This window comes from Oryx dammah, unplaced genomic scaffold (assembly GCF_014754425.2).
Source record: "Oryx dammah isolate SB20612 unplaced genomic scaffold, SCBI_Odam_1.1 HiC_scaffold_10, whole genome shotgun sequence".
Lineage (NCBI taxonomy): Eukaryota > Metazoa > Chordata > Mammalia > Artiodactyla > Bovidae > Oryx > Oryx dammah.
Window position 1 is genome coordinate 70,692,424 of NW_024070194.1, and position 11,292 is coordinate 70,703,715.

The 11,292-nt window shown below is 43.6% G+C and overlaps 1 pseudogene; it reads right to left on the minus strand.

The window, feature by feature from the left end:
• Positions 1 to 4,779: 4,779 nt before the first annotated feature.
• LOC120869139 lies at positions 4,780 to 5,345 on the minus strand (annotated as a pseudogene).
• Positions 5,346 to 11,292: the final 5,947 nt, after the last annotated feature.

Here is an 11,292-nt window from a genome sequence, read left to right on the forward strand (position 1 = left end):
AAATCTTGTTCATGGGAAACATGTCTAGGACTGAAAATGGCCACAGGACTTAACCAGCAAGAAGCCCCAAATATTCTTATTCCTTTGGCCACAAGAAAACGGACCCAGACAGATCAGATTTAACTATTTCAGTTTAATTAACTAATTAATTAACTAAACTGAATTTAACTATGACTGAATTTAACTATCACATTTCATGAAATGTGAAATTTATACTTAGGCACTTATACTAGACAGACTTTTTTTTTTTTTTTGCCACGTGGAATCATGATAAGGACGATTCATATGTATGAAGTTCCTTTGCAGGAGATCAAGGATAAGAACTTGATTCTCAGGGAATAATGGGCTTTAAATCCCTACCATCTGCCTCTTCCTTAGGTACCAAGTCAAGAGCTTCAGGCAAAGAAAGTCCTTCAGAATAAAAATCAGGAAATCATACAAGGCATCTGAGTGTGTACGTTTATGAGTTTCAAGTGTTTTTTTTTTAAACTCACTTTCTGAGATTTAACACCTTGCCGGAACACATTTCCAGCAGGTCAAGGGTAAGTTAAGACAAGAAATGTTTAACTTCCATTGAGAAGGAGGCGGGCTCTGATAAAACCTTCAGAATGTGGTCTGAGGAAGCAGGGGTAATCGCCCCCTCCCACTGGCCTCCTGAGACCTCAGGGGAAATAGAAACACACATCTATATACATGGGAACAAGTGAAGGATGGTGCGCCTTCCATGGCGGAAGCCAAGAGAAACCGTAAGATTTTCAGCTGATAAATCCCAGTGATCAACATGTACACGTCCTATAAAAGCCCCCCAAGTCCAAGCATAAAAATGGCATCTGGTGCAACTCAGCACTCTGGAAATACAGATTTCCCCTGCCCGGGGGTGAGAGTCCAGGAGACGTGTGTCCGCCACGTTCTTTCCTGGACTCCCTCCGTGGCACTCCTAGCCACATCCCGACTCTATTTCTTTCCCTTTTCTTAAAAAAAAAAAAATAATAATAATAACTCCCCACATGTACCTTTCATCCTCTTGACTCGTTTATTTTGTAACTGGGATTTTTTGCCTCTTCATCTCCCTCGCCTGTTTCTTTCCTCCCCGAACCCGCTCCCTTCCAGTAACTACCTGTTTGTTCTCCGTATCTGTAGCTCTGCTTCTGTTAGGTTGCGCGTGTTCATTTGTTTCATTTTTAGATTCCACATATAAGTGAAATTACATGGTATCTGTCTTTGTCTGACGTTTCTCTCAGCATAATACCCTTTGGTGTCGTCCCATATGGCAAGATCTCACCGTTTTTAATGGCTGAGTAGTATTCCATTCCCTACATACACCACATCTTCATAATCCATTCTTCCGTGGATGACCGTGAACCCCATCCCAGCCACACATATCCACACCTCTGTTCTATTTTTAGGCAAAAAAAAAAAAAAAAAAACCCCAAACCCTTATTTAAAAACCACAAAGCCCACAGCATTTTAGCCTTTTTTTAGTATTAATATTTTGGTCTTCCAGCCACAGTCCTAATCTCCCTCCTTCCCCAAATTGCCCTTTTTACTCAATTCTCCTTTACACACTTCCATTTTTGCCATCAGTCCTCTTCTAGTCCTGATTTCTATGTGTCCGACTCTTTTTCTTGGGCTGCCCCTACTTCTGAAACCTGTGAAAAGTCTTGTGATGGGGAAGGGAGAAGAGAAATGTAAAAATGAAATGAGACACTGAGGAATAATTCCAAGACATGGCACAAATCCATTCCCCTCCCCCAACCTCAAGCCCCACAATAGTTTCAGCTTTGGTTGGTTTTCATCCTTTCGCTGTTTCTTCGATACATTTTCCAGATATTTTTTCCAAGTCAAAGTTGTGCCTTCCAAAAACTGACCTACACAGCAAACCACCCAAGATAACCCACCAGATAATATTTTCTAATTTGTATCAGAATGTCCTGGAATTTGTATAAGGCTTTCTCCCCCCAGAATCACTTTACCAGCTTTTTTTTGGTTGATTATTTGGCAAGATGTCCCCATCTATAAAGCTAAACAACGATTTAAAAATGTAATTTCCTTATATAAACAACACGTTCTACACTCTGATAAATAACTTCAGATTTGTTTATTGTTTTAGGTAGGTCCTAAATTCCCAGTCTCTCCCATGACGTCTTCCCTTAAAGCAATTCTAATTTTCATTTTTAAAGTAAACACTGCAAACGATCAAATGTTGAACGAGAGAGAGCAAAACAAGTCCCATGAATTATTCAAAGAAAGGACCTGAGAAATATCTGCTGGAATTTCCTATAAACTTGCACCTAAAACTGATCATTTGGGATCATTTCCTTGGCGGTCTAGTGGTTAAGACTGCCTTCCCCACTGCAGGGGCCTGGATTTGATCCCTGGTCAGGGAGGTAAGATCCCACATGCTGCATGGTCAAAACAATAAATAAAAGTGATCCAAATAAATGAAAGTGATCCAAATAAATAAAACTTGGATTTGTCCAACTCATTTTACAGACGAGAAAAGTGAGGCCTGGAGGTGTGGTAAAACTGTCCCGGAGCTCGCCGGGGATGGGGAGCAGGGGGGCGGTGGTGGTCCTGTCTGTCCTCTGGCTTCTGCGTTTATAGTCCTCTCCACCTGGGAACCAACACCAGCACTTGGACCCACCCTCACCCCCACCCTCCTTTGTCCCTCTCAGTATGATGGTCACTTGCCAGGGGATAATGTCTGTGACAATCCCCCGAACTCATAAGTGCGGAGCAGCCTACACTTACTCTCTGCCACTTCGCAGCACGTGGTGCCCCTTGGTTGCTGCTTGTGGTCTCAGCCTCTCTCAACTGTGAACTCTTTTCTTTAGTTCTCTGAAACACGCAGCTTCCTATAGTCCCCGGTGTGTAACAGATGCTGAATAAATATTTGTTGGGGGATTTTTCCAGGTCGCTTGCTCTCCCAGAGCGTGCGCTTGCTTTTATACCAGGATCTGAAAACCTGATAGAGTGTCCTTTTCTTTGGGCACAGCCTGCGGCCTGTGGGATCTGTGACAGCTACGGTGAAACACTCGTGTGAGTGTGATGGGGATGATGTTGCTGACAAGGCCATGGATGTATTTTTCCTTCTAAATGACCCCCTTGCCATTCTCTGGGGATCACCCCCATCTTATGCCAGGAAGTTTTTTGTTTTTTTTTTTCCCCCACGGAAGGAAATGGCAGATACCACCTAAAATGAGATAGCTGCTGCTGCTGCTGCTAAGTCGCTTCAGTCGTGTCCGACTCTGCACGACCCCAGAGGCGGCAGCCCACCAGGCTCTTCTGTCCCTGGGAGTCTCCAGGCAAGAACACTGGAGTGGGTTGCCATTTCCTTCTCCAATGCATGAGAGTGAAAAGTGAAAGTGAAGTTGCTCAGTTGTGTCTGACTTCTCGATCCCATGGACTGCAGCCCACCAGGCTCCTCCGTCCATGGGATTTTCCAAGCAAGCACCTTGCAGTAATAAGAAGGCTTACCTGGGACCTGAGCCAGTCTGTCTCCTTCAGCCTGGAGGGGCACTGAGGGTTTGAAAGGCACTGCTGGTGTGGAATACAGCATCTGAGGGCCAGTATGTAAATACCATGAAAGTACCATTCAGAGTAAGATTTTTCAGCCAGGTGGTGGCTCAGCCAGGTGACATCTGAAGTCCCTAATAGCTGGAATGGTGTCAATTGCATGAAACTGGTCCTGGAGATGGTCTCCAAGGCTATGCCATACTTCTCAAAAATCTATAAGCTGAATGTTAAAAGTAATGTTAGTATAAATCGTGAAGATCTTATCTGGCTCAAGGGAGAAAACTAAGAGCCTGCCCAAGGTTCTGTTTTCAGGCCTCTGATGATTTCAGGATATTAAATGTCAGTGACAGTACACACATACGCCACATCACTGATTGGCAACCAAGATAAAATCTAGGTTATGGATCGTAAAATGCTCTCAAGCATCTTCTTGACAAATGCAGCCTGGTGTGAATGATTTGCTAGGATGTGATATTGTAGAAAAGGGGTAACTTCTCGCAGTAGGAACGATGAGCCCCTCTCGCCCGCCGGTGGGAAACCTCACTCCTGCTCTGGGGTTTTAGGTTGTTCTAGAAAAGCAGGTGTTGATATGATTAGAGTTTGACACAGGAATAAAGGGATAAAGTAGATCAAATGCAATATACAGTTATCCCAGAAACCAGCTGCTCAAGATAGTGGTTATTAAACACAGAGTTTTGCTTCCTAGATGACTACACAGAGGGCCTAATCCAATCGCTAAGGGGGTGTCAGATGCTTGGTTTACTCATTTATTTTATTTTATTTTTTAATTATTAAATTGTTTATTCTCCTGCAAGGCTGTTACTTCACTGTATAAAAATAGCACCAGCAAACACAGTATATTGCAAAATTAAGATAGTAATATTCTTCAATGGACACTATACAACTAACAAACTTTTCTCCACTGGCAGTTATTTCTAGTGGGAAGATAATTTTGACCCAAATCCAAGGATAGCTGTAAGCAAGTTACAGTGTCATATAAGGTTTAAGATAATCATGTTATCCTTGAATTACATAATTTTTGTAATTGGTTTTACCAGAGATAATTTCAGGAATTCTGAATATTATAACTGGAGCCTAGCCTAAAAATCACAGGACGCTGTGGAAAAGAGGGCAGTGTTTATCTGAAGTCATTAGGAAGTTAAGGGGTATTTTCTTCAGGAAACATTGTTACAAGTAGTTTCTTTTGCTAAAAGTTGCTTTTTAAATATCTATCCACCACTAATTTAAGACATCTATGCTAGATTAAGTTGTTTCAAAGTAGTTTATTTAGGGGTTCCATTTTCACTCCTCAATAGATTTTATGTATTTCTCATATGCTTCTTCACTCATTAGTTCATCTAGTTCTGAAGGGTTACTGAATGTCATCTTGATCAGCCAACCATCTTCATAACAAGACTTGTTGACAAGTCCTGGATTTTCTGCTAGAGCTTTATTAATTTCAGTTACTTCTGATAGAGGAGATTAGAGCTCACTAGCAGCTTTCACACTTTCCAAAGCACCAAACTCCTCTTGTTTGTTCAACTTTGTCCCAACTTCAGGCAGACTACAGTAAACAACATCTCCCAAAGCTTCCTGTGCAAAATTGCTGATTCCCACTGTTCCAACACCATTTTCTGTTGTTACCCATTCATGTTTTTCTGTGAATTTCCGCACCAACAGCAGAGCAGGGCCGGTGCGCAGCGTCCGGACGGCACCCGGTCGCAGTCCCCAGGGCCGCAGCGAGCAGGGCGCGCTGGGTGCCGAGATGGCGCGCAGGCTGCCGACCGCGGCCCGCACGCTCCACACCGCGCGCAGCGCCATGTTCGCACGGGTGCTACTCATTTCTTTATTCAGCAGGTATTTTATTGAAACTGTATTGTGCAAAGCTTTGTTCTAGACCCCAGAGATAGCAACATGGAAACAATAAAATCTCTAACCTCATGGAGTGTGCTAAGCAAATTTGAATTCTTCCTGATCTTCGGACATTTTCACTTGAGAATATCAAGTGGGCCTGGGAGAGACTACAATACAACACTGGCACAGTTTGAATCTACAGACTGATGGAGTTAATCCACTTCCTAAAATATACCTGCAGTTCCGTGGAAGGTTGCATATCTGGTTTTCAGTACATGAGAAAATCACAGTATGATGCTGTTTCTACAAGGGGATCCCATTTTGTTCCAACATACCTGCATAGAAAAAATTACCAAAAGGCTATACACTGAAATTTTATCTTATTTTGTTTTTTTTAAATTAATCTTTATTGGAGTACAGTTGATTTACAATGTTGTGTCAGTTTCTGATGTACAGCAAAGTGAATTGGTTCTACATAAATATATCCACTTGTTTATAGATTCTTTTCCCATAGGGTCATTAAAGTACTGAGTAGAGTTCCCGTGGTACACAGTAAGTAGGTCCTTATTAGTTATCTATTTTGTATACAGTGGTGTGTATACGACAATCCCAATCCCCCAATTTATCCCTCCCATCCTTACCCCCTAGTAACCATAATTTTGTTTTCTACATCAGTGACTCCATTTCTGTTTTGTATAAAAGCTCATTTGGGCTATTTTTTTTTTTTTAAGATTCTACATATAAGTGGTATCATATGATATTTATCTTTATACACCTAAATTTTAAAAGCAACCATGGAATGATGGAGGCATTTCATTTTTCTCGCAAGGCTTAAACGACTTGAACATCTCGGTGCTTCAACACCATATGCTTCTCCTTTTTGCTCACCAGCAGCATCCCTTCCACAGTGCAGTTCCCTGCTCCTCAGAGCCCCCGGCTCCCCAGCAGGAGCTAGGTCGTGCATGGCAAGGCTATCTGGAGGCCCCACCTGGCAGGGAGGGCGCCACTTTTGTGTGTGATCCATTTTCCCAAACTCAGCTGTTTGGCCCCCTCCGAACTGCACAGGAGTTTCGGAAGCACCTGCTTCCCGCAGCCAGTGAGCATCCAGCAAGGCTTGGATGCGAGTCTCAGTTCCTTGCTGAACCCGTGAGAGGTCTCTGAATATCTGGTTCTTACTGGATGCTCTATGCTTTCTGAAAATGAGCCTAGGAACTTTATAAGATGCAAGCAATTCAATTTCATAGTTAGATCTGAGAGGCATAGAAGAGAAACTATGGGTCTAGTGTGGCCATTGCCTTAGACTGGAAGACAGAAGAGGAGCTCATTGTGCACCTGCTTTGGACAAGGCATGTGATTTTGGACATATGAGCAGCCTCTTGATCGGAAAAAGAATAACATCCCTTATATTTGTAATATTCTATGATTGCTTAAGCTAAGTAGCTGTTTATATGTATATATTTAAAGAATCTACAGTTTTACATTGATACACACACATACATATACACACATTAAAAAACTATGCATATTTGTGTATGTGTAGTCGCTAAGTCGTGTCTGACTCTTTTGTGACCCCCATGGGCGGTAGCCAGCAAGACTCCTCTGTCCATGGGATTTCCCAGGCAAGAATACTGGTGTGGGTAACTATTCCATCCTCCAAGGGATCTTCCCAACCCAGGGACTGAACCCACGTCTCCTGCGTTACAGGCAGCTTCTTTACCACTGACCCATCTGAGCCACGAGGGAAGCATTGTGCATGTTTATGAAGGTTGGTTTTATATGTCAACTGGACTGGGCCAAGGTGGGCCCAGATGCAGTATGATTTCTGGGTGTGTCTAGGAGGGTGTTTTGAGATGAGATTAGCATTTGAATCAATGGACTCAGTAAAGGGTAAAGAAGATCACCCTCCCCTACAGGAGGAAAGGTGGGATAGAAACCTCATCCAATACCCCAAAGGCCTGAATACAGCAAAAATGTAGAGGAAATTGGCCCCTTTTGCTTCCTACCTACCTGCTGGGCTGGGCCATAGGTCTTCTGCCCTTGGACAGGGATTTACCGCCCAAGCTGCCTGCATCTCAGGCCTTTGGACTCAAGACTGGAACCACACCAGTGGCTTTTCTGGCCTGCAGTCTCCTGGTAAGATGTCTCAGCCTCCGTCACTGTGTGGGTCAATTCTTCACAATAAATCTCTGCATAGACACTTGTTCTGTTTCCCTGGAGAACCTAATAAATATAGAACAGGGCCAGGCCGGGTTAGAACCGGGACTGAGTATAGCACTCTCGACTGCTCTATACTTGCTGAGCGGGCCTGGATATACATACACATGTGCATGCTGGCCTTGACGCTTTCAGTTCAGTTTAGTTCAGTCGCTCAGTCGTGTCCAGCTCTTTGCAACCCCATGAACTGCAGCACGCCAGGCCTCCCTATCCATCACCAACTCCCGGAGTTCACTCAAACTCATGTGCATCGAGTCGGTGATGCCATCCAACCATCTCACCCACCGTCTCCTCCTGCCCCCAATCCCTCCCAGCATCAGGGTCTCTTCCAATGAGTCAACTCTTCACATGAGGTGGCCAGAGTATTGGAGTTTCAGGTTCAGCATCAGTCCTTCCAATGAACACCCAGGACTGATTTCCTTCAGAATGGACTGGTTGAATCTCCGTGCAGTCCAAGGGACTCTCAAGAGTCTTCTCCAACACCACAGTTCAAAAGCATCGATTCTTCGGAGCTTACCTTTCTTCACAGTCCAACTATCACATCCATATACGACCACTGGAAAAACCATAGCCTTAACTAGACGCACCTTTGTTGGCAAAGTAATGTCTCTGCTTTTGAATATGCTATCTAGGTTGGTCATAACTTTCCTTCCAAGGAGTAAGCGTCTTTTAATTTCATGGCTGCAGTCACCATCTGCAGTGATTTTGGAGCCCAAAAAAATAAAGCCTGACACGGTTTCCACTGTTTCCCCATCTATTTCCCATGAAGTGATGGGACCGGATGCCATGATCTTAGTTTTCTGAATGTTAAGCTTTAAGTCAACTTTTTCACTCTCCCCTTTCACTTTCATCAAGAGGCTTTTTAGTTCCTCTTCACTTTCTGCCATAAGGGTGGTGTCATCTGCATATCTGAGGTTATTGATATTTCTCCCTGCAGTCTTGATTCCAGCTTGTGCTTCCTCCAGCCCAGCATTTCTCATGATGTACTCTGCATATGAGTTAAATAAGCAGGGTGACAATATACAGCCTTGACGTACTCCTTTTCCTATTTGCAACCAGTCTGTTGTTCCATGTCCAGTTCTAACTGTTGCTTCCTGACCTGCATACAGATTCCTCAAGACACTTTCTCATGGCACTTTCGGTCTATGGCTTCTCTTTATTGTCTTCCTCTTCCCTCAGAGAGGAGCTTCCCAGTGGCTCAGGGGTAAAGAATCCACCTGCCAAGCAAGACACTCGGGTTTGATCCCTGGGTCAGGAAGATCCCCTGGAAAAAGAAATAGCAATCCACTCTGTTATTCTTGCCTGGGGTGTCCTACGGACATGTGAGCCTGGTGGGCTACAGTTCATGGGGTCACAAAAGAGCTGGACATGACTTAGCGGCTAAACAACAACAACTCCCTACAGAGAAGAGGTGCATTCATCCCGTGGGGCCCTGGCCAGGCAGGTATGTGTCATCAGAGGGGAGGGTATACTGACGGCAGCTGGGAGTTCCGTCCCCAGCCCGTGGGCTCTGCTGGTAGAAACAACACAGGAGCTATTGAGAAACCCAAGGAGAGCGCAGCCCTGCAGTCAGTCTGGCAAAGCCATGTGCCTTTCTCAGTGCTAAGGGGGAGGGGGCTCGGGCTACTTATTGCACACCAGAGACCAGTAAACCACATACCGATGAAAAGGCGACATTTTCTAGCTAACAAAACAGTTCATGGTGCCAAGGGACAGAGAAGTCTTTTTTTTTCAGCAAGGTTGACACAGTCAAAGCAGTCGGGGGAAGGACTGTAATTCCAGGAAACTCAGCTACAAGAATTTGACATTTTAACAGGAACCAGCTAGCACTGCAACCTTGAGAGGTGACAGCCTGCTACAGAGAAGAGGAAGAACCAAGACAAATCCAAAGAAATGACGCTGCCACCATGCTGACTTCTGGTTAGGTGGGAAAACACACGTCCCTGTCATTTAAACAGTTTGAGTCAGATTACTGTGTACGTGCATTTTTAAGTAATTCAGATGGAAGGGTTTTTGGTTTTGGTTGCAGCGGGTCTTCCCAGGCTTTCTCTAGTTGCAGCGAGCGGAGCTCCTCTTGGTTGCAGTATGCGGGCTGCTCACTGCGGCGGCTTCTTTTGCTGTGGACCAAGGTTCTAGAGCGCACGCGTTTCCATAGCGGCGGCTCCCGGGCTCCAGAGCTCAGGCTCGGTAGTAGCACAGGCTTAATTGCTCCGCAGCATGTGGGATCTTCCCGGATCAGGGATCAAACCCTCATCCCTGCATTGGCAGCCAGATTCCTATCCACTGTACCACCAGGGAAGTGCCCAGATTACTATATTTGTAAAAACCTTCCTGATACAAGGATGCACCTAGAGGGACTACCGACTGATAACCAAACCCCCCTCAGGGAGCTGTGCTTTAACAAGCCCTCAGGGAGCAGCCAGGGTTTTTAGAATTCTGAACAATAATCTTTGATTAACTCTAGAAATTGCTGATGGGAGTTTGTGAATGTCAAATATCATTAATCCTCTTGCCTTCCTTAAGGAGACCTTTCAAGTATATGTAAAATGGAGGTTTAAGAGTCAAAGGAAGGATGTCCAATTTTGGATCAGCTCTTGGCAGAGGATACATGGAATCCAAACAACAATTTAAAAAACAACACTGCCCTAAAAATAACTGGTGACGTCCCACCGGAGTGGAGAAACTAGTGGCTAATGTTTCCTGAAGGAAGTATTCCCAGCAGTAGCTAAACTACTATTTGTTGCATAGAAACTGTAGATAAAACACACTGTTAACTGGTAACTACCAGGGGACCATTTATTATAATTATGGTAATTTAGAAAAGACTCCCATAAACTCATTTTGACTTAGAATGCACAAATCAGTGAAAATATTCTTTACTGTTCCTCTCCTGATAGTTCTATGCAGACTTTCCCCCAGATACTTGTCTACAATCTTCATTAAAAATTTGGACAGACTCACCAAAGCCAACAATCTGTTCTCTTTGATTTTTATTTTTTTAAACCAATGGGTGGTATTTCATTCTCTTTGCATTCTCCCTGAAGAGAGTTTTGTGAAAATTTGCATAATTTTAATTGAAAGATATTTAGTCCTTGTGTGTGACAAGGAAACGCTGGACTAGAAAGAGTCTGGGACCCCAGGAGGCAGTCTTGTGCATTTTCCTCTGTCTGGCTGGCTTCTTCCCTGTGAATTCATATAAAATGTTTGTGAAAAAAAAAAAGTTTGTGAAATGTACTGAAAATATAGATAAGAAATGATTTTATCTCAAGGAATTGTATTAATTTTCGTCTTTTAGTTTGCAAGGAGTAGAAACTCTCTCTTACTTCAGAGGACAGACTTCTTGTTAAATAGGAATGAAACAGAGGAATCAGGAAAATACATCCATGACTGGATAGCCACTATGCAAAGAGAACAAAGGCTTTTTATCCATTAGGACCCAGTAATAGCAACAGTGGGCAAGAATTCTGGGGACCAGAGAGCTTTTGTGTCCTCAGACCTGGACAGCTGTCACCCCCTACTTAGGATTGCTATTGGGACTTTGTATCTTCCGAATCTTGTTTGCCCATCTTTTGTCTTTAAAAGATGGTTTCACTCTATATAGAATTCCAGACTTTGATAGTGTTGTTGTTGTTTGTTTGTGTTCTTTTGGTTTGTTTTTCTTTCTTTTTAGCACTTTAATGTTATCATTTCATTGCATTCTGACTTGAT